General features: G+C 43.8%; 1 protein-coding gene across 1 annotated transcript in view; it reads left to right on the top strand.

The window, feature by feature from the left end:
* ches1 (checkpoint suppressor 1) overlaps nucleotides 1-24,757 on the top strand; it is a 71,241-nt gene that overhangs the window by 1,220 nt on the left and 45,264 nt on the right. The window lies entirely within an intron of this gene.

Below are 24,757 nucleotides of genomic sequence, written 5' to 3' on the forward strand. Positions count from 1 at the left end.
TGGCCAGGAGAACAGCTGGGAGAAGTGTGTGTGTCTGAAAGCCTTTCACTTAATGCATGCATCTGCCTTTTCACATGCAGGAATGTTTGCCTTTGCATTATCGTATGTGCCACTGTGTGTGTGCACGGGTGCGTGTGTGTGTCCTACTGAATTTGTGCAAATATGCATGTGAAGGGAACAAGGGTTTTGTCGTCTCTCTCAGACAGACGGCGTGTGTCTCTACCTCCGTCACCCCCCCCCCCCCCCCCATTCTCAACCCGGTCGGGAGACAGGAGGTGGAGGAGGTTTGGGGAGGGGAGGAGATCAGATGACCAAGAATGAGGCAGATGAGAAGATTAATCCAGTAGCGAGAGATGAGACAGAGACGGAGGGGAAAGGAGAGGATGATGGAGATTTTAGGACAGCAGCAGGGGGAGGAGGAGGAGGAGGAGAAATGGAAAGAAAGCAAGAGAGGATGGAGTGAAGGAGACAGGGGGGGCTGACATGCTCTCTCCAGGAGTGCTGCGAGTGCTGCTCATTCATAATTCACCTCCATGGCAAACGTTCATTCACATATTGACCCCCCATGGCTGAGCTCAATGGAGTTCTCGCCCCTCCACCTCTCACTGTCTCTCAATGGACACCCCTGTGGTGCGACGTTCAGTTAGCCCGCTTCTTTTTCACTTTGGAGACAGTTGAAGCTCTCAGACGAGGCTTATGCCGCTTTTGTCCGTTATGGCCGTTTTGACGCCTTTAGTTTTTCCAGCTGGAAGCTCTGATGGGAGATTGAACTGTGTAAATTGAATATTGAATTCAGACTCCACCCTAGACACAGATAATTGGTATGGATGGATCAGTGGGTTAGTGCTCTCAGCACAACTGTTGTTTGTCTGATTCCCTCAGCACAGCTAAAACAGCCCATAATGGATCTATAATTCATGTGTGAATGAATTGAGTAGTATGCAGTTTGAATACAGTTTTTATTGGATGTCATCTCGTGATTTATTCAATATAAACACTCAAAAAAATGGCAGTTTTGATATTTCTTGTTGCACTGGTCAGGCTCGGAGCTACGCAGTAAGCGCTCTGGTCAGCTGTGGCTTTGAGCCACGTGTGTGTCTGAAATGCACCGTCAGAACAAAGTATACAGCAGAGGCTACAGCACATTTAGTTCTGAAAGGTAAACACTACGGAAGTGCAGCTTATCAGCAAAAGTGAGAAAAAATGTCCTGACTTCTTAAGTTTTATAGGTGAAAAGAGGACACAGTACGAAGGTAAACTGCTGGAAAAAAACAATGGGGAAAAAAAAGTACCAGATTATAGTTAAATCAGCTGTTGTGCTGTGTGAAGATACGGCCCATATCTGGGCTTAGAGCAAGGCAGTGCACAGACGACGATTGCACTGCTACTTCCATTGTAAAGCTTTTGATTCCTGCCTGGTCAAACTAAATATGGTTACACTATTTACATTTATTGTTAGCCAGTATCCCAGTCCTCATTGTAAACCCTTGAATTTTACCATGTAGCAAAACTTTCTTCCAAAATACATTGATGCATAGACACAGGTGCAAATATAATCACTACTTTGTGTAATGGAGTACTTTTTTATTAAGAAATTTCCACTTAAAGTGGACATCTGTGGTCCGTGATCTGGTTTCTAGTAACTGGATACTATATTGAAATATTTTTGTTTCAAACTAAATATATCTGTATGCAAGAGAGAATTATGTTTTACTGTTTAGTCCACTCTGCCCTCAGTGGAGCATTTGGCTGGTGGCAACATTTAGAAATGAACTCAACACAGGGGCAAACACTGTAGTTCCTCTAAATGTCCACTTGGGGCATTCCCCATAGACGCCAGTGTTAAAATGCCGAACTTAACAACGTTAAACAGCACGTTCAGAATATGTTTTTGGTCTTTATGGTTAATTTCCTCTTCATAACTACTGTACAGAGGCGGAACCTTTTGAAGTGTTATTAATGCTTAAAGTGATTAAGTATTATAAGTGCGCGGCGGATGGTTGCCACGACAAGCAAGCGTTGCCGGTAGCTGTTGGGTAAGCGCCACTTGAGCTAATATGAGTCACCACACTGGAACTTTGAAGTGAATTCAGACAATAATAATTCAGACAATTATCTGACGGTATGAGTTAGAGTCATTTTAACCATAAGGAATTCCAAGAAGCGAGTGCTCCAGTTTTGAGAAAATTAGCATTTTATGGATGCACCTTGCTAACCTAGCAGCAAAAATAGCAAAGCTGACCCTGAGATTGGCGACAGCTACAGGAGAAGCTACATCCACCGTTTGTGTAGAGTTATACAAGTTTTATATTTCCACCTCTACACTGCTAAATCTCTGAGGCAACATAAGCCCTTCTTGATTGTACGCTACAGGTAGGCGCTGAAGTAAAGTATTACAAAACAGTACAGGCCAGGGCTAGCTGAATAGCATGCTAGCTTTATTTGATATCTCTGCATATCTTGCCATAATGTCAGGACTGTTAACTAACATGCTAGTTTATGAACTGAAATTATTTTTCTCCTACTTATTTCCACTCAGAGATGAAAAAAGAGCTTTTGTTTCATTAATGTTGGAATCACAGACTGTATATAAAAGATGGACATAGTTATCAAAGTACCAAACAGTCTATGAGAAAACAGCCTTCAGCTCCAGTGTTGCCAACTCCTCAGTAAGGAAAATTGCTATTGGTTGTCCTAAAAGTCGCTAGAAGTCGCTAAATGACGTCATCACCTAATTTGCATAATTGGTCATGCTAATGTAATTGTAACCTACGCTGCTGGAGAGAGAAATAACATCGTGAGAGAGAAATAACATCGTGGGGTGGCTGTAGCTCAGGTGGCAGAGCAGGTCAGCCACTAATCAGAAGGTCGGTGGTTCGATCCCAGGCTGCCTCCTGGCTGCATGCCAAATATCCTTGGGCAAGATACTAACCCCATGTTTGCCTACTGGTAGTGGTCAGAGGGCCCGGTGGCGCCTGTGTCCGGCAGCCTCGCCTCTGTCAGTGCGCCCCAGGGCAGCTGTGGCTACAATGTAGCTTGCCATTGCCTGTGTGTGAATGGGTGAATGACTGAATGTAGTGTAAAGCGCTTTGGGGTCCTTAAGGACTAGAAAAGCGCTATACAAATGCAGGCCATCGTGGACGAGCAAAAAAGGTCCTAAATGCATTTAGAATTTATTTAGAACTACAAATTAAATTTCTTTTAGCAATTATTGTTTTTTGTAATGTCTTTCACGTCTTTTTTTAGCGACTTTTTTTAGAAAAAAAGTCGCTAGGGGGTCTGAAAACTCGCTAAATATAGCGACAAAGTCGCTAAGTTGGCAACACTGTTCAGCTCGCATTCTCTGTCACCTTGTCAATGTTTTTTTCTCAACACGTTTATGGCTTATGGTTTATTTAAATCTTACTGAGTAAAACATTTAAATTTTGTGAATTATTGTCCCCGTTAGAGTCAAAAGCTGGACAAAGCAGCTGTTCTGTGTGACTGACACTCGATTATCCAGTGAGTGTCACAATCAGATCTACCTGTTGTTGTTATATGTGGTATCTGGTTTCAAAAATGCTCAGGTCTGCTAACCAGTGGGTCAGTTATACAGTCTATGCTTGTAATCCGTAGTCCACCACGAGACGCTAAAATACTCCCACTCGCCGTATTTTTTTACTTAACAGCTGCAAAGCAGCTCCAAAAATAATTGAACATCTTAATAGCGATTTTTAAGCACCCGACGGTGCCCCGAGATTCAGTGTTGTCCCAGCTGACTTCAGATCTTTTAAAACTCAGTCAGGAACTCCTGACTCTGAAAACGCTGATAGCAAGCCGGGAAAATTTTTAGCACGAGCCATTAAGCAAAAGCATCTTTAATGCCGTCGCCTCACTGGTAAATGCACCAACTGTGATGGGAAGTGTCTTTTGATTCTCTCCTGAATAAAGCGTCGTCAGTTGGCAGATATGCATGACAACAAATTAAATATGTGACTTTTAGATATACCGTGAGTTTTTATTTATTTACAAGAAACAACTTGTAAACTTGAACTTGTGGCGGTGCTTTATTGATCGCAGTGAAGAAGAAAGCCGCTCCTTCTGTGTGTTTGCGGTAATCATTGTATTTCAGACACAGGAATTATTTATTAGTAAATGACTGAGCCCGCTGTGATTGATTAGGGCTGATGAACTTTGCCTTTCATGCACAGGTTCATGTTAATACAACCGGAGAGTTAAAAGACGGGCTGTAAATTGCAGTGGAAATGCAGCCGCAGAAGAATAATGCTCCTCTGTATCCCCCAGGTTATAATTGTCTTCAATAGGCCTCCTGCTGATTTGAAATGGACTCATTGTCCACAGTGCTGGGCACCTCTGCTCAATTAGCCCCTCTCTCCTTAAGTCCTGCTGAGCTATTGGCGGTCGCATCCTTAGTGCACGCACATAAATGCTCACTGACACACACAAACGCGCACGCGCAGCATCGTGCATAGAAAGACGTCAGCGGGTGTAAAAATAGAGCTTATAAATAGGGGGAAAAAGTGTTTTATGTTTACAAGGGGTGATGTCATGTTTGGTGTAGATCCATAGCTGACGAATCGGAGGGCAGCTGTGGCGAGTATCGGTCTGCTCGGCTTTGGCTCTGCGATCTGGCGATTTTCTTTTTCGGTGCTTTTAAAGGAGCGGCGTTTAAGGAGTTGCAGTTTAATGTGTGTGTGTCTGCTTGTTTGTGCGTTTTCAGCGGCAGAGGCATGCACACGGTGACGCTGCTCCGGTTGCCAAGCAACACAGGAACGTGGGTGGAAGGATTTCCTGTCCTTAGGAAGCTTTGTTTATAAGTGGGGGGGCGAGCGAGTGCGCGCGTGTGCGCAGATTTCAGTGGTACGCTTGAGTGCCTGTGCGTTTTTAATGCACTCTTTGCCTCAAGTAAAAGTGCTACATAAAAGTCATCTAGGACACACACACACACACACACACACACACACAGAGGGAAAAGGCAAAAAAGGCCCTTTTTTAGTCTGAGTTGGATTTGCGTTGCATAACTCCTCCAGCCGGTCTGTTTGCGGCACTCTGTCTCCTTCTCTTCTACCCCAACACTCTCGATATGTCACAGCCGCCACGCTCACGCCAAGCTGCCTCCTGCTGATGATGTCATCAGCATGCCTCACTTTATGTTTCCTCTCGCACATGAGATTGCAATTATGTGCCCTTCACGCGATCACAAAAAAACAAAACCCAAAAAGCCGTGCACGGCGTGCCTGTCCTGCAGGCGTCGGACCCCGCGATTACGTAATTGACATTGAGTGAATGGGATGACGTCAGCTTGGCTCTCTCTGACTCTCCTCTCTCTGGCTAGTTACAGTGATGTCATAAATGGATACAGCCATACACTGCGCGTGTGTGTGTGTGTGTGTGTGTGTGTGTGTGTGTGCTGGCATGCAGAAGCATGTGTGAAGACAAAAATGCCCTCAGGAACCATCTGATTTATATAATGACATAACTCCTCCCCCTTTTTTTCTGTTAAAGTGAAGATACTTCACAGCTAATGGATACTTTTTGATATTGTATGCATCGTTCATACACACACACACACACACACAGTGTTAGAGCTCGTTACAGCCCCCTGAGAGAGGCTTCTATTTGAAATGGATGCCCCAGTGTCTCGCGACGGGTAACTCCATCGCCTTGCTGCCCTCCATCTGCGACTGTCTGACCTTTGTCGATTCTCATCCCGAGATTCGCCGACGATTGCAGGCAGGCAGTGAATGAAAAGGGAAAAGAGATGGTGCTGGGTCGTCTCCACGGATACTGTACTCGCCAGTTCTTATTTTAGCAAAAGAAAACACAGCGTCACGGAGAAAGAGTGATTTTTTTCTTTTTTAGCGGTCGGCCTTCTTCGGCGCTCCACAGAAATGTCTGTTTTTAGCTCTGCGTTTGAGCTACGGGGTTTTTAAGCACAGAGGAAGACTGCTCTATTTGTGTCTCGGGTTGAATAGGCCGCCTGTTGTGTTCTCCAAGTGTTGTGGTTGACGCTCTGAACATCAGCCATCTAAATCTGGATGGGAGAACTGGGAGCTTTTAACGGACCTGAGTACACACACGCAGGCGTGCGCTCAAACACACTTTGTATTTTCTGCTGTCCTCTGATAGTTTCTTCTCGTTCCAACCTCAAACCCCAAACCGTGGGGAAATCACACCGCACGGTGGCTTAAAAGTTTATGAACCGGGAAGCAAAACACACACACACACACACACAAGTAGACACACTCGTGCAGACACACAGAGAAACACAAAATATGCAGATTTTCCCCAATAAACTGATTAGCATTAGCTCAGCCCTGCTAAGGCCAAACCACAAACAGAGTACTGTACATAACCGCGCAGCAGCTTAACTCTGAGCAGGACTGTTTGATACCACTGCGCAAATATACACACACAAGCAAGAAAAATACACACAAACACACAAGACCATAGCAGCACAAGCAGATCATGAACGCTGTCCAAGCGAAGTCCGCTTCAGCTAGTAACAGTTCGACATAGATACACAACCAAACTGATTATATACACATGCGCGCCTCCCCCCCCCAGGAGTCTTAGGGCCTTAGTCAGCGTCTGTGTCCGTGCGTGGGCCTGTTCCCTGGCAGGGTGAGGGGAAAAAATACCTTCCCATATGATGTAAACACCAAAGTCCCTGTTTGTGTGTGCGTGCGCGCATGCTTTTAACACTATGTGTATGCGTGTGTGTGACTGGCACCCTCTGAGATAGGATTCGCTCGCTGTGACAGTTTTCCAAATTATTCCACAACACAGTGCAGTTTCTTTTTAAAGATAAGTTTCTCTGCCATCTCTGCTTTGTTCCACTGCACACAGCGGAAAGGAGAAAGACGGAGTAGACAGAGGGGCTGACGTGTGACATCACTAACCAAATGAAGGCAGTGAGGTAAAAAAAAAAAGGAGAGGCCACTGCTTTTAACTCGATTCATAAAAATCTCTATTATTGATTTTGTGATGGTTTTAGTGCAGGCAGCACTTCGTTTTGACTAATGCCAAACAAGAGGACTTCATTATTTCTACTGTTTTATAGGAAATATAATTATTGAGTCTTCAGCAGGTCCCTTGGTTTTTGTGGGGTTTTGGTTTAATAACGCGCATGACTCACACGTTAAATGTGTGTGTGGTGAAGAAAATGTCACTGGCAATTATTGCTACAGTTAACTCAACGAAGAGCTGTTAGTTAAATCGCAGCGTATCCTTTGTGGGGTTTTCATTTCAGGGCTGTCAACGAATATTCTGCATATGATAATGAATCCTGATATTTGACTGTTCGATTGTGGGACGAAGCTGAAGTGAAGGCAGGTAGAAGGCAAAGGTGGAATAAAAGATGCAGGTAACACACAGAGGTGCAGATTGGAGAGGAGCGTGCAGTGAGTAGCTGAGCCTCCTGTCTAGGGATGGGTACCGGCATGGCACCGGTTCTGACATAAACGGTAGTAACTAGACCGAAAAGCAGCGCACATTTCGGTGCTTTTTTTTCCGTGAGATGTCACACACTTTGAATTCTAGCCAATCATTTTACGTTTCCGAGGATAGTAGGCGGGCCCATGTACGTACGTTCTTTTAGAGCAGAGCTACAGATTAAAAATGCCCAAGATGAAGCGGTCAAAGTCTGGTTGTATTTCACAGCAAAAGATGCAAACTCAGCAGCTGCAACAAGTGCTTTAAGCTGATACTGTGATACTGTCAAAGGAGGTAACACCTCGAATCTGATGAAACGCCTGGCGACGCATAGCGTTTTTTTTAAAAGCAGAAAAATGCGCCGTATTTGATAGCTTGCTGCGAGACCTCACACCGAGCGCATCTACTGCGGGTGTGGTGGTGACGGATGATGATGCAGCAGCAGCCGTTCTTCTCTGCGTGAGTAGCTTAATGTTGTTCGTGTGTAATTTACGTTGAGTAGGCTAACCACGTTATTACATTAATGTATGTAAGGTGAACTAGCAAACACCATCATAGTTACATGCGGCTGTCTTCTTGTTTGATGGCAGATACTCCCTTCACCCTGGACAAAAAGGCTAAAATGACCAAAGAAAAAGTGGAAAACAGTTAAACATGAGAGGTTTTTGGACAAAGTTTGTTTTTTCCATTGATTAAGCACTGCTTCCAGCCCACAGTGATACCATATATGCCCCATAGCTGCAGAAAAGGCTAACATTGTTATCTTTTTACAAACAAACAGCTGAACATGAGAGGTTTTTGGACCAATTTTGTGTTCTCCATTCTTTAAGCACAGGCACCGTTTCAAAAGTACCGGTTTGGCACCGGTATCGGATAAAACCTAAACGATACCCATCCCTACTCCTGTCATTAGTGAGTAATGTATCAGCTGGTCAACTGTAAATGATGGCAGATGCTCGTAATCCTCTGAGGACTACAAAAGTCTCGAGCCACCTTTCATTTCTTTATATTTTGCTTTCAAGGAGCCAGACTTTCTGGTAGTTTTTTAAAGTGGTCTTGAGCAATAGTTCTCCAGGCTTTCTGAAGGTCTTTCAAAGTTTTTCCTTGGACGCTGTCTGCTTTTCAATCATTCAAGCTTAAAAAAAAGCACCTTACTCAAGAGATGAACCAGTGTTATATCTACACATAACAGACAGCTTAGCAAAGAACCAATTTGAAATTGTGTCTTTAGGCACTTTGTTACTAGCAGCCTGTCACAAAAACATATCATTTGTTCTCATTTCTTTAGCAATGGGAACACAGTTTGACAGCCACATCATAGTATTTTTGCACCAACAAGGTGATTCCCAAAGAGCTTTTAGTTGAAAATCTAGCATATCTCAGCACAGTGTTCAGTTTATCCTTAGAAATGTGAGGAAACCGGACAAGTGAAAGACAAAAGAAGAAGTGGCAGAACTAAAAAAGAAAACTGCCTACAGCAGATAAACAGCATCTGAAAGTCATGTCCTTAAGAAATAGGAACAAAGAAACCCAGCAAAGACCTGACACCGGGCCTGAGAGACGGTCCTTCGGTAGATCCATCTATTGTTCACTGAAGCCTCATCAGAAATGGTCTCGTGGAAGGACGGCTGTCATGAAGCCGTTCTAACTGAAGGGAGAGGAGGCTAAGCTATACCAAATTACACAAGAAATGGACTGAAAATCAGTGGCAGGGCGGATGTAGTGATGACTACAAATTTGACATTTTTGGTTCAAATCATTGTCAGTATTTCTGGGGGAGGTCAGGAGAGAGTCTACAAGCATTTGTAAAATATGCTGGAGGATGTGTATGCTTTGGGGCAGTATTTCAGCCAGTGGTGTTGGAGATCTTGTCAGAACTGATGGACTTATGAATGCAGAACAATACTGACAGATTTTGATCCACCATGCAGTCTGGAAAATGTCTGATTGGCATTGGCTTCATTTTCCAGCATAACAATGATCCCAAACACTGTCAGTGCAGAAAAGCATGGATTGGCCTCCCCGTTATTGAAGCAGTGTGAGATCATCTTGACAAAGAACAAAAGGCAGAAACATGCAAAGAAAAGCTTTAAATGTCCTTCAAGAAGCCTGGAGAACTGTTCCTGACAGTACAACACACAAACATGTATATCTGCTAATTAATGATGACTAGACTGACTCATAATAATAATAACAGAAGTCTGCTCAACAGAAAACAAAGCAGAAATATACTCATGGTCCATACCACACTGTAGGCCATATTAACTGTTTTAATTCATTAAAATATTCCAAAAGTCTGATTCATTGACTACAATTGGTAGTGAAGCCAAGCAGACACTAATCAGCCACAGAGCCCTGTGTCGGCACATCTGTCAATCAAAATCTCTTATGAAAAAATACTGTGTAAAGAAATTAGCCAAAACTGTTGCTTGTACTATTATAAGGGGCAGGGATAGCTCAGTAGGTAGAGTGGTGGCCCCATGATCCAGAGGTCGGGGGTTCGATTCCCCTGAACAGCTACCCTGAGGTACCCCTGAGCAAGGTACCGTCCCCACACACTGCTCCCCGGGCGCCCAATGGCTGCCCACTGCTTCACTGAGTGAATGGGTTAAATGCAGAGAGGAATTTCCCCACGGGGATCAATAAAGTACACTTTCTTACTTTCTTTCTATAAACCCAAGCTTATTGGAAATGTCTCGTTATAGGAACCAGACTCAAGTCACCCCTAAAACTGCAGTTTTGGGCTCTGCTGCATTTGGGCCCTTTTTTCAGTCAGTGAAGGAACGTACATAGCACAACATCACATTAGAAAAGCTACACACCTAAAGGGTAGTCCTCAGGGTCAGGTGATGTTACATTTAAAAGTAACATCTAAAGAATGCTGAAACAGTATTCTGTTACTTTGTAATGCTACATACTGAGAAAAGTAACCAAGAGTTCATGTGTTACCAGAAATTATTACATTGTAGCTTCTCTTCCAGCAGCTAACCAACAACAAGCTTGTGAATTTCCCTCGCAATGATAGCGTTAGCTGAGCTGAAAGCTAGCTAGCCGTTCAGAAGACGCCACACTGGAGTGGTTCTCCTTACCTCTGGTGCTGTGGAGCTGCTGAGTTTAGTTAATAAAATAATTCAAATACTAATGATTTACCCCAACACAGTGCATCAGTTACAACAGAGAATTAAGAGATTTTCAGAAAAAAGTAGTAGAAGAACATGAGAAGTCACATCATGGTAACTCTTAGTAGTAAACACTGGTCAAGCTTCGAAAACACTACATTTACACTTCCCATAATGCAGCATGGAAAACACTGGTGTCTGCGTTTTTAACCCTGAGCTTGCAATGATGACTTTTTGTTTTTAAAAAAAGCACAAAACTTCTAGTTGTCAAGCCTACAGCAATCGTGATGACATCATTAGTAGTTACTTTTTTCAGCCACAGATGACATTATAAAACTGCTGTCTCTGCACGAGTGCGCCGTGTTTGCTAGCTGCTACCCCGGGGGCAGTTTGTCATTTACATTTCCACGAACGAGACAAATCTGTCAAATGTACTATTTAGGCGTATTCCCAGCTAAAAGTCGAGCCTCTGCAGAAGCAGATTTTGCAGCTCACCGATTCTGTTTTGAAGCGTCACCGTGCACAAAGGGAACAAGGCAGAGAGGACGGGAGCCTCATTCCTGTGATAACCTATAAAGAATTCAGCACACAGATGGGCTGAGCTACCTGCAGTCCTGATGAAACACACTTTTTTTTTAAGTTGGAGTCAAAGTCACTTTCCCTTTGCTGTACTCGTGTTAGCGTTTGGTAGCTGCTCGCAGGGATTTGCTGTACGGAAAGCCGTAAGGGACGCAAGTCATCGAGGGACGACGCTCAGTCACGAAACACGGCAATCGTACCTTAAAGCTCGTTTTCAGACAAGCGGAGGGGACAGGTGTCACTTGAACTCGAACAGCAGGAGCAGAAAAACTCTTAAACCACTAATGTTTGTGTTCCTCTTTAGTGGCAAACTAACAAGCTGGTGTTCTGCTAACTTTACACTTTGTTTCCACCGTGGAGCGCTTACAGTGGCACAAGATTTATTATGGTCTGTCGTGAGGCACATTCAACACATTTCTCCTCAAACACTGAGTGAGTGGGAGAGAGCGAGAGCCAGGTGCAAAACAATCATCACCTGTCATCATATTCATTATAACCACATTCAGATGTGGTCAGGGGCACGCTGGGAGGGGGGCGGGGGGTTGGTGGAAGGCCATCGCACTGCAAATTATATGTGCCGTAGGTTTGTTGCTAAGCAACTTTGTCACAATACCCCTGTGACCTTCCGACCCTGCCAAGCCTGGTGTTACTGTCCCCGTCTCACACTTGCATGTGCGTGCGCGCGCGTGTGTTATCCGAGACGGTGGTGAGACTGCCGCATAGCAACCGAGAACAGCTGTGATTTCTCTGTGGTTCGGACGAGCGCGCGCGTGCAGATTTGTTGTGCATTTGCAAGAAGCTGCCGTCACTGTTCATCTATGCGCACACCCACTACAGCATAATATGGCACGCTGTCACTTCCACAGCGTGATAACGGCAGAGACTCAATCAGCCAAAATGCCCCCCAACACACACACACACACACACTCGCTCAACCCTGTTGTCAAATTGCAGCTGAAAATAGAGAGCGGAGGGAGCGATGGAGCAGTCATTTCCCTGAAGATCCATTCATGTAAAATACTGTTATTCAAACCTCCCTCCCGCTTATTCAATAGTCTTATTCATCTCTCTCCTGACTGTAACACCAAACAGGCCTCGTCTGCTGCTTCCCAGCGTCAGCCTTTGCGCCTGTGCACGCACGAGCGGGCGCCTGTGCGTTGTCCTCAGCTCTTCTCCAATAAGAGGAATGTCCTTGGCCTGTCCGACCCTCGCTGCTCCCGCTGAGCCCTCCGTCAAACACCTAAGGCGGCTCTCCCGTGCTGCTCCAGCCAATCGGGTACCCTGGCAGTTAATGACATCAGTTAGCGGAGGATCTTTAGGACTGGCCCCTCGAGGTGATTCGTCGGGGCGCGAGTGCTCTTATTGTTATGATGATTAAGTGTTATATGAAGGGCTATCAGAGGAGAGCCCCTTAATGAAAGTGGAGCGCAGAGAGCAGAGGCAGCAGCGGCGCCGGTGTTGGTAGCGGCGTAGAAAGCTACAGCAAAGAATTGAGCTAGAAATAGAGTAACGTTGGAGGGAGAGAGGTGGGGACAAAAGAGAGGAGAGTTTTAAGGTGGAAGACGGAGAGATACTGTGAGAGAGAGCGAGAGGGAATGCTGGGCTGAATATTTAACAGCTGTGTCCAGACTTGCTGACTCCGGGTGTTCATGATCTGAATGTACCATGAGAGGTAGACAGTGCGCACAGGAAACCGCTGTAAAAGAGCGAAAGGGGAAGAAGGAGAGGAAGAGAGAACAAGTGCACGTATGTGCAAATGCATCCAAATGTGCACGGTTTTGCCTTTGTGTAATTTGTATTCATCCGTGGAGCCTTGCAGGAATGCGAGCATGCGTGTGTGCGTGTGTGAACGCTGGAGATTCCCGGGCTGCTCGGTGAAAGCGTGGAACGCCCTGCCTCGCAGGAAAATTCCATCCCACGCTGTTGTAAATCATCAGGCTGGCATGTCCAACGTATTTTGTCATTTTCCTAATGTGCACTTGTCATTTGCTTTTCTTTGTTGTGCCCCCCCTCACAACAAAGTCGTTTACTACATTTCCCAAAAAGCCTCCTGACTCTCCAACTTCCTCTCTCTTTGACACACAAGAATGTGCTTGAAACTTGTTGATCTTGTAGAGTTCCATCAGGATTTCTTTGTCGAGAAATCTGAAGTTCCTCCACTTTGAAGACCGCTACAAACTGAAATACTTTGTAAAGACACTGCTTACTGAAAAAAGTGGGAGCAACACCCTTTATCTTGTTATATTGTTATTTCTCTGTGGCTCAGTAGAACTATATTAATGTGAAGTTATGTTAAATTGGACTTATTATATTTTCGTTCTGCTTGAGTAGACACCAGAGCTTTGTGTCTGAGATGGACGTGTTGGTGGCACCTGATACATCATCCAAGCCAAGGGTGGAAAAATGCTGCCTGGAGCAGAGCATTCAGAGTTTATTTGTGTATACTAACCTCATCATTTGAGTGTATATGTATTAAAGAAGATAAAGGACAGCATAATAGGCCAATTTCTAAATATCCAACACTTTGCACTAGAATTGAACTGGACTGGTTTGCTTTGCATGTTTAAGGGTTTTATCTGGACAGTTTTCAACACTTCTAAAGTGCCACACACCCGAGTACTTTTTCTCAGGTGCACTGATTACTGAAATTACCTTTTTGACTCACCTTCTGCCAACGCATTCAAAGTTGCTACTGTTACAGAAGTAGTATGCTGTTTTTCTTTATTACATTTCCATCTGCATTTTGTGTACACAATGAAGTAACTTTCTCACTTTTCAAGGCTGAAACAGAGAATAGTTGTGAAGCATTTGAATGCTTTCATGTAGAGATGCATAACGCATGCATTTGCTTCTTGTAGATGTGCTAAGGCAGCGGTCCCCAACCCCCGGGCCTTGGACCGGTACCGGTCCGTGAGTCGTTTGGTACCGGGCCGCGAGAGTTGAGGCTCAGGTGTGAAATATATGGTTTTCAGGGTTTTTATCGGTTTTCAGCGTTATTTTGTTATCGTTTTTATCGTTTACTCTGTTTTCCTGGGTCTTTTCACGTGTGTTAGGAATAAATCTTCTTTTTTTCGGTACAGGTACTAGTTTTATTTTGTTGTATTTATCCGCGACACATTAAAGGCCGGTCCGTGGCGCAAAAAAGGTTGGGGACCGCTGTGCTAAGGAACACAGCTGCATAGACACATGACCCCTTTAGATGAGGCTAAAGTGAACATAAGGTCATCAGCACACTGTCAGAGGTCTTAATACTGAGCCCATTCTGTCAGTCGGGTGCAATCAGTCTGTATGCTGTAAAAGTCTAACAATTTGATGACGAGGTGCAAAATGCGAGTGGTGTGCAGCGATTATTAAAGTGCTGCTGATATGCTGAATGACTCAAGTTGGCTCAAAGCTGTTTCGATGGTGGTCTTTGGCCATATTTCAGTCCAGCTCAGGCACAATCCAGGCTGATCAGCTGATGACTCTCCTTATATCTCTCTACACATCCAGTTGCCTACCTAGAGTTCCCTCTTCAACCCGCTTTGCAACCCACCCCAGCTCCTCCTTTAATGCCTGTCATAGATGCTCTGCTCTGTGCTGAGGTCTCGCTGCTGCTCTCAGGCTTTCCATGTTTGCACTCGAAAGGCCGGGGAGGGTTGTATACCAGAGACGTGCAGCCAAATATATATAACCGCAGATGAAAATAATTTCTTTTTGACTACAGTGGTCCTTACTGAAATGGATGCACGTATTAGATTGCAGCACGAGTAGCCATTTTTTAGGGTGAGGGATGAAGTCACATAAGATTCTGTAAAGCATAGAGTGCAAACGGGTGTAGAGGTTTGGGATTTGATGAACCATCAAAGTCACGGCTACACTCCTCCCGGATCATGTTACCACATCTCCGCAGTTCCTGTGCACAACCACGCAGCCCCTCGAGCCTGCGTAAGTGTTAACCTGCCTCTGAGCGGGTACCTCGGTCGTCTTCAGGGTTAACGTCGGGCAGCAAACAGATGGACCCTTCTCAGTTTATTCAACAAACTCCACTATCACTCGCATTCATTTGGCACTTGACAGATGGAAACTTCCGACTCGGGTTCACGAACTGAAAGCATAAAAGAGAGGGTTTCAGATACCTCCTGAAGCGAAACAGAGAAAGTCAAGACTTACAGTTGCTGCACTGCAGCTAATTCAGTTTGTGCCGAGGAAGAAGAGGCCCGGTAAAGCACAAGGTTTCCCTTACTTTCCTGTAAAAATCTCTGAGCCTTCATCACATATTTTGCACTGGCAGAGAGAATGTCAGCGCACACCCCCACCCCCACCCTCCCCCTCCCACACATCACCCCTGGCTAAAGGAATGTAGTGGAAAACGAGGGACTCGAGATAGAAGATCAGAGGCCTTAATATGAACCACATTGTGTGTTGTTCTCCTATTTCCCATCTCCTGTGTTCTCCGCATCAGGAGCGAAACAGCCTTTGATGAATATCTACAAAGAGATTTGAGACTTATAAAGAGCGGCAATTTAGCCAGGTATGTTATCTTAAGCCTGGTAATTTGGGAATTCAATTCACTCATCGGGGGGAGCCTGCGGCGTTTATCGGGCTGACTCGCATCAGCGCCGTGCATTGAAATAGAGGATCTGGGGTCTACCCAGTCAATAACTGACCGCATCTCAAAACGCAGGTTATCGCACCGCTTATACCCACAATCCCCTCCCACTCTCGTGCGCGTGTGCGAGAGTGGGAGTGCACTGTAACCGTGGATCAGGACCTGCCTTTCCCCTGAGTTACACATCTAATCACAGCAGCATCATCCCTCATCCCTAATTCTGTTGGCAGGGCCTGTCAAACAGCATACGCTGAAAGACGAGGTGACTTTGAGATGCTGCTAATGACCCTAGGATATAACTCCCCTCTGTCTTTTACTCCCACTCTCTCTTTCTTCCTCGTCCACTCCTGTCTTTAGTACTCGCGGTCATGCTCATTCTTTTTCACTGCCTCTCTCTGAATCTGCAGATTAGAAAACACAACCCAGAGCAGGGTGAGTGGAAACAGGGAGTCATGCCTATTTTTTTGTATTTAGTATGTGGAAACACTGCGGAGCCAAGTCTGTAAGGGTCAACGCAAAGATGAACTTCTGTTCAAATGTTATTCCACCTTTGTTTACAGCAGGCAGCCCTGCAGATTAAAAACCTCCTCCATCACGAGAGGCCAAGCAAGACTCAGCATCTGCACACACACACACACAAAGCCTCAGACAGAAAAACACACCCCAAAAAAGCGAAAAGCAATCCTAGCCGAGTCCTGACTACTTTATAAGCACTCCAGTAGACAACACTTCATCGTCAAACCAGCGGGCTCGTTGCCAAACCTATTTAAATCTTGACTGAACAAAGCAAAGGCAGCTCCTTATTGTGTCTGCCACAAGAACCTTCATTAACCGTGTAAACTCAGCAAGTGAGCTCCAGATAATTTCACAGCCTGTTCCATGAAGAGGGAGACGAGCACATACAGGCACTCGTGCCTAATTTGGTTTTGAGAGAGACGACGAAAACAAATCACGGGACTGTAAAAAGACTTAACTGCTACATCGAGAGGATTCCCATATGTTTATATAAAAAACGGCAGGTGGATGGGGTGAAGAAGGGGTGGTGGCACCGATGAGCAACAGAGACGGTATGTGGATGGAAAACAATCTAATCTAGTGTTTGCATGAAAGTGAAAAACTTTTTCTCTGTCAGCAAAAAGATTTTTTTAAAAACCCTCATGACCCAAATTCAGCTTTTGTCCTTTTAAAACCACTCACTCCGTTGCACAAGTTTTTCCTACTTCCCAAAATAGCTTCGTTTTTTTTTTTCCATTCAGCCTAAGCGACTGCAAAACAAGCTGCAAAGGTTGTGACTGCGCTAAGATGGGCAAAGCATCACCAGCTTCAGACGTTCACACACATGCTCTGCAGCTCTGAATGCCAGTGTGCAGCAGTAGATGCTCTTTAACCTGCACGCGCGACCCAATCAGCACCACCTCCAAAACCATCGAAGGCGCGTCTTAATAGGATTCCTGGATCTTCCGGTACGATTCTTCCGGCATTTTCTGGAGTTTGTGTGTTAAAATAGCTGCGCTTTCTTTTCCTAGTTATCTGAATTTCACCAGCTTCACCAACACACCAGGTTCAGGATCTGGAGGTGAGGCTTTGCAGCATGAAGCATTTCTTATTAGTCACTTATTGCAGTTGTTGTAGTTTTCTGTTTTTAGTTCAGTCTATTTCCAGAGTTTGTTTCAGTTCAGTTTTTAATGTTTGAAAATGTTTTACTTTAGTTTTTATTAGTTTCATTGTTAGTTGTAATCTTTTTAATTATTATTGTATGCAGGCTGTAGAGGTGGGAATCACCATACATCCCACGATACGATATTATCACAATACTTAACGCACGATACGATATTATTGCAATTTTTTAAAATATTTTGCGATATTCAGATTCTGTACATAAAGGTAAACTTTATCAATATTCATTTTCTCTAATATCAAAGTCTCACACTCAGTCTTTCTCTCATTTCAGTTTGATTGTTGACAAACTGAACGGTTTGTATTACAGTCTAGTCCAACTTAACTGAATCAACCATCTGGTACAATTATAGCTATTCTGAACTATGCAGTTTATGAAAACTATGCAGCCCCTTCAGCAACTGAAGAATTTGAAAGTAAATTAAAACAAAATATAATTTTACATTAAATAAAAAAGTTTTAAACTTAATTAAAATAAAACATGTCTTAAATTAAAATAAGTAAACTGTCATGTTTATTGCTGCCATAAACAAGTTAAACACATTTGGACAGTGAAGGAATGTCAGGATTCTTGCTCAGAAAAAGGATCAACATGCTCTGAAGTCAGAGCACAAAAACTTTTTTGTAACAAAATATCGATTTCTGCTGTCCCTGTATCCATACATTATTAGCAAACAAAATATCACCATACTACAAAGTATCCATTTTTCCCCCTACCCCTAGAAAGCAGTGACACAGTCTTCCAGATATCCAGAATAAAAACATCTGTTATCAGGCACGAAGCTGTAACATTTTTATCAAACAGATATGAAAACTAAGAATATTTCCTCCATGTTTCTACTCAATTTTAGTTTGTTTGCCACGTTCACAAAATTGTTTCAGTTCAAAAGGATACTTTTTACCCCTCAGCTAAAAATCTCGGATGAGCTGGAATCTCAGAGGTCAAGTTTTTGGAAAACTTTGTGAATGTGATAACTGGAGAACAAGTGACGTAGGATTTTAAAATTGATACCACAGGTCTGTCTACTTTTTAAATTTTAATTTAGGTATCTAAATATTGTTTCACGTCTACTTTTAGTTTGTAGTTTACATTTAGTTGACGTTAATAACCTTGCTTAGTTACAACCTTTTACTATTTCTAAGCATTATAAACCTGTAGAGTCAGTCTCAGTAGTCTCATTGGCGCTGGGCTCACTCATCGGTTTAAAAAGAGAAGTCAAAGTGCATTAAAAACTTGATGTCAGTTCACTTTACCTGAAGTTCATCGATAGACGAAGCCATGAGTACACAAACATGGAAAAAGCTTTTAGGTCGTCCACGCTCTGTCACTTTAAGAAAGTATTCGGATAACCGGGATTAATATACTTGGAAAGCTGTCAGTGAATAAAGCCCGTGTTCAATGTATCTACTGGATAAATCAGTCCTGGAAGCGCCGGAGGACGCCCTGCAGAGAAAAAGAGCCTTTTTGCGACTCCGTTCGAGCGATAGCTCACATCACTTTTTCTCTTTTGGCCTGTTTGCGAGTTTGTAAACAGCCTGAATTTTGTTTTGTCAGCATTCGGCACACGTTTCGGTTGACATAAGGTATCTTGTGTGGCGTTAAAAACAGCTTGTAGGAGTGGGAGGGAGGAGTGAAGGATGTAAGCAGAGTTGTATCATCAGCAGAAGCCGTGCAAGTATCGTCAGCAAAGGCAGGCCGGAGAGGACCGCATAGGTTACTGACAAACTGCTGCCTCACCCCCTCGTCCTTCCCGTTTCACTATCTTTCAAATTCCACTTTCTTTTCACGCAACCGGAACGCAATTTCTTTCCACCTCTGGGATAAGGGTGATCTACTAAACTGCTTCGCTTTCTCGTCTAAACACAAGGCGGTGCGGTTTCTCGATCGCAAACTTCTGTCAGCCTCTTTGAGCTGTTTTGGTTATTGATTCCAGTCTGTGGCCAAAGCTGGAGAGCCGGGGAAGCCAAAGAGGGCAAACCTTTGGAACCGGACAGGCTCTTCCAGCGCTTGTTGCCATGGTTTTTTGTTGTCGGGACAAACTGTCGACCAGTGGCTGAGCGCCTGAGCTGCTGTTTGTTAAAGATAAGTGGAAAAGCCAGAGGGGAGAGAGACAGACAGACACAGAGAGGGAGCTCTGCTTCTTCCTTTTTCCCTTTTTTTTGACTGCAGGACAGCCGACTGAAGAACACTCACCACCTCAAAGCTTCATCCGCCCCACTCTCCCCTGAATGCGGGGATCCTGATAGATCACGCTCCCCTCTTTAAACCGTTCGCTGAGCCTTTCTCCTTGCGCTTTTGTGACCCACACTCCTCTCTGCCCACTATCAAAGCTGTGTTGGCTGTGCTCTGGCCGCTTTGATATGGTATAGTGTTTCTGGCAGTCTCCCTTTCTCTTTCTTTCTCCCTCTCCCCTGCTCTCGCTCTGTCTCTCCCTCGCGTTGTCTCTCCTTTCCTACAGTATTATAAAAGAGCACTGAGCGCCAACAGGGACCTGCTCACTGTCAGAAAGAAAAGGCAGCGAGGCCTTGGAGGGAGAGCGGGTGGGGGGATTGGGTGATGGAAGGAGAGGTGGAAGCAGTCAGATAGTGTTATCTTTATTAATGTTATAATTATGATTGTTGCCGATGTCATCTCAGGTTTGATAGCATCTTTATCAGATCTGACCTTGGTATTAGATCTGGTTATTGTATAAGGATCCTTTTAAACTACTTTAGGTTCAGCTTTCGACATTTTTCTTCCAGCTGCACTGGTGGGTCTGGTCAAGACACTCCATTGAGCCGTAGTAGTTTTACATTTAAATAAACGAGCTCTTATTTTATCTTAAATCCAAACAATAATAACACTGTGAGGTTTAAGTGCGGCTCTGGAGCTCTGAGGTAATTAGCGTAGCTTAGCATCAAGCTGGACAGAAAGCTAATGTTACAAACGTAAATATTCAGCTTTTAAAACCTGTTCATGTGAAGAATTTTCTTTGCTTGTTTTACTCAGATGCTAAAACGTGTAAATGATGTTATTTATCAGTTAAAGTTACATGTAATCGTGTTTTTTAATGATAATTAGATTGTATAAATAGTGTGTGAACCAGTGTTTGTGGAGTCTTTCGTTTGGGATCTGTCTTTGGAAACTGGACACAGTTATGTGAGATTAGAACTGGTCAGCTGGCACCAGAGCTAACTAGCTTGCATCTGTTGCTGTGTCTGTTCTTCACTCTGGTATCAGTAGGGATGCTAGTCACGTGTACTTACTGTAAAGGCTGAACAGGCGGCTCTTGAACAAGCGTGGTGTGGACCTGGGTGGATCACCTTTTGCTTTCTCACGCAGTGTGACTCTAAACATAATGTTTCACCCATTAAGTCCTAAAACTAGCAGAATCATGAACTCATCAGGAGTTGGTTTACTAAGTGAGCTGCTGTGTCTTTCTAAGACTTATTATTGCATCACGAGGATTCCCCCTCCCTCGCTGGCCGTGAGAAACGATGCAGACTTGAATGGACTTGACTTTAACCCTTTAAGACCTACCATAGAACCAAGTCCGCCAGAGCTTATATTATATTTTTACATGCTGTGGAGCCATTTTTGGGAGCATTTCAAGTTGCTATACATCAATACAACCATTACAGCCTAAATTTTAATAATATGTCTGCATTAAGTGCATAGTAATTACATAAATTGCAAAAAAGTGCAATAAACTACAAAAAAATTGAAAATAGTTTTTGTTTTTTTAACATATATTTCTAGTTAGAGAAATTTAAGAGGCTTATCCCTCAAAACTGTAAATACAAAAAAGTTGCACAAAATAGTTTCCCACCACAGGAAATTTATTTTGAGTGTCTTCATAGTTTTATTTTTGAAATACACCAATTTTTATACACTGCAGGAAAAACGAAAATAAATATTATAATGCAAATTTGCAAAAAAGCAGCATATGCATCAAAATAAACTATTTCCAGCAGTGCAATATGAGTCCTAAGCATCCCAGAAACGACACAGAAAGTCATAAAGTCAAACATAACTTTTAAAAACACCAGTATAGGCTCATGAGGCCCTGATGGTAAAAAAACCCTCCTCATTTCCGCAAAAATGACGTCACTTCCGGTTTTGGGCAGGTCATGGCGGACATGCGATAGTTTGCGCTGATGTCTATTACAACGTAGGAAGTGTTATGAACAGCTGATCGGATCAGCAAAGCGTGTTTCTGCAATATTATGTTTTTGTTGCTGCAAGTGCTTTTTATGCAGTTTTTGCAAAGCTATATGTGGAAGGAAACTGTGACCGAGGACAAGCTGATGGCATAAGATGTAAGTACAACTCCTCCGGTTTCATATGCAAAAAAAATTATTGTGCTAGCTCACGTGGTTGCAGAGCTACCGGAATTTAAAAATAGTTGCGCAAAACGGAGCGTGCTGCTCTGACCGGTTTTAAAGGGTTAAGACTCTGAGGTTTTAGCCATCTTTCTAATACAGTCTGTGTTTTCTGCTTTGGTTAAACTGAAGCAGGAGTGTGGGTTAATGCTAAGATAGTCTTATTTATATTTATATAATGCATTTCTAGTCTTACTAACCGCTCAAAGCACTTTAGACTACAAGTCACAAACAACCATTCATGTACACTTTAAGGACTTCAGGTACCTTACATACTGTAGATACGGGACTAATGCCATGCTAGGACAAAACACTGACTTGGACAAAGTGTGCGAGAAAACGCTGGGCAGAGTGAGTAACCATGTGAGAGTGCCCAAATGTGCGATTGCATGTCGGCCTATGGTGTGTCATGGCCATAACCGTAGGAGTCTAAAGCCTTGGGCTCGGGCTTTTTTTAAGCTTGACCTGACTGTCACAGGCAGTTCTGCACACACAGTCTAGCCCTGCAGTCCACCAAGGGACCTCCAGGCTGCACACACACACAAACTGAGGTTGCGAATGTGGATGCTTGAAGGTGACTAGTGTGTGTGTGTGTGTGTGTGTGTGTGTGTTTCTGACTCTGATTGTTCGCCATCCGCAGAGAGAGAGGTTGGGGGGGGGGGGGGGGGGGTAAGCGTGACTCCATGATCGCTGGCTGCTGATGAATCATCCCAAACTTACTCTGTGTTTGCCTGATGCAAATGTCTGTTTGCTTTGTTGGTTAGCCTACTTTGGAGGATGGAGGCTGTGTGTGTGTTCGTCGTCTTGAATTATTCACTAGCAATATTTGATTTGGCTTTTTTTCTTCCTCTTTTTTTCACACCGTACATTACACATGTCCGTTCTCAGCTTCCTTGAGTAAAGCAGCCTGGTGCTGCTCCTAAAGCAGAACCAGTGACCCTGTGAATTGATGCGTTTTATGATTTCATTTTTCAACTTGAACGTTCTGGGGCTCAGTTCCCCTAAATATACTGTATATTATGTGCTTATTATCTGCTTAGTTGCTTTGCCAATAGACAGTGGGGATAATGTTTAATCCTCTGGCAGAGCAGGCTCTGGACTCAAACTTGCAATATTAAGTGAGCATTGCAACACAAGAGTCCTGACCTTTCTTTGTTAAGTTTCTTATGCCTTATTAATTATAGCTTTGATTTTGTGCTTTTGGCAGTAAGTAGTTGGAACAAACAGCTCAAGGTAATATTTTGCACTCACTTGAGTTTTCTGAACAACTGTCTGAACCCCAAAGAGGTTTAATTTTCACTTTTCACCCAAATCATGCATTTATTCCCCGTAGTTAAGCAGCTGACATTTCAGAGTCGACAGTGTTGATTGTTCAGTTGTTTAACTGCTTAACTAACAGTTATAAAGATTCCACGACATCCATCTGAGTTCCCTTGTTCTTGCTCTGCAGCTCCAACAGCAGGTCACAGTGTTTCAGTGAAATATCTACCTGAAGACCGACTTGGTACCAGGTGCTTGTTTTAGTACCTGCTCGTTCACAATTCCAAGGGAGCTGATTGGTCAGTCGATGGCGTCACTCGATGAGTCATGACAGCACAAAAACTCCTTCAGGAAAATCAAAACTGCCACTTTTGAAATGTGGCAGCGAGACACAAAAATAAACACTGTGGTCCCCTCAGACTGAGCAGCAGATAGATGGCCTCCATTGTTGTGTTGTACTTGTGTTATATACAAAGGGTGTCATGGGACTTTTGGCTGCGTTGCTATGACAATGCCACACACATAATCAGTTGTAATGGACCAAAACCAAGTGTAGTGGAGTCGAGTTGGTACGAGTGGAAAAGAGGCTTAAGTCACACAGCCCTGGACTGGTCAGAGGCTCTCTGGTAGCTACCAGTCATTAGAAACTGGATGATTGAGCATGCATCAAGACATACCAGTCATTAGGTTGTATTTCCTGACTGGTTTTCAGGTGGCTGCTTGAGGTAGCTGGGACTCACTTGGTAAAATATGGTTGCAAAACCCCTTGTTATTTCTGCAGTTGACTATAGTTTGCATAGAAGGCGGTTTGACTTCTCTGTGGACGTTTTACTCGCCGAATGGTTCAAAGCTAAAAGTTGTCCCTTTGAAGTAAATGGTAAATGGTCTGTATTTGTATAGCGCTTTTACTAGTCCCGCCTAGGGACCCCAAAGCGCTTTACACACCCAGTCATCCACCCATTCACACACTGGTGGAGGCAGCTACAGTTGTAGCCACAGCTGCCCTGGGGCGCACTGACAGAAGCGAGGCTGCCATATTGCACCATTGGCCCTTCTGGCCAACACCAGTAGGCGGTAGGTGAAGTGTCTTGCCCAAGGACATAACAACCGAGACTGTCCGAGCCGGGGCTCGAACCGGCAACCTTCCGATTACAAGGCGAACTCCCAACTCTTGAGCCACAGTCGTGCATTTGTTTCAGTTGTTAAGACACAACCTTTATTTTGAAGGTGTTTCCTTCACTGTTTCTGGCTTGTGTCGCACTCAGTTGTTAGCCGGCAGTGTTTGCAGGCAAGTCAGCATCGTCCCTGCAAACCACGGGTGACTGTGATCGCCGGCTGCTGACCACAGTCTATATATGAGCTCAATAAATAGAAACAAAGTACAAAACTAAATGCAGACATAACTCATGATGGTGTAAATGTTAGCACTTGTCAAGACTCCCCCCCTTATATACATCAAACTAAACTTTATACAGGCTGCCTACATTCACGTACACACAACAATATTCATGAAAAACAGGATGTGGAATAGTTTTTACATTTTCAGTGCAATAATATGAGTGTATGTTCTCCATTTAAACAATAAATGCAAAAACAAACAAACGGTCTATGATTGACTATGTTACCTGTAACAGAAGAACCTTAAATATTCAAAGAGGAGGTCAGGTAATGTACATTTACTATATTTTGATTGAGGTAAAATGCAATAAAATCTAACAATCAAAGCAAAGAAAAT

Source organism: Neolamprologus multifasciatus, chromosome 15, assembly GCF_963576455.1.
Source record: "Neolamprologus multifasciatus chromosome 15, fNeoMul1.2, whole genome shotgun sequence".
Lineage (NCBI taxonomy): Eukaryota > Metazoa > Chordata > Actinopteri > Cichliformes > Cichlidae > Neolamprologus > Neolamprologus multifasciatus.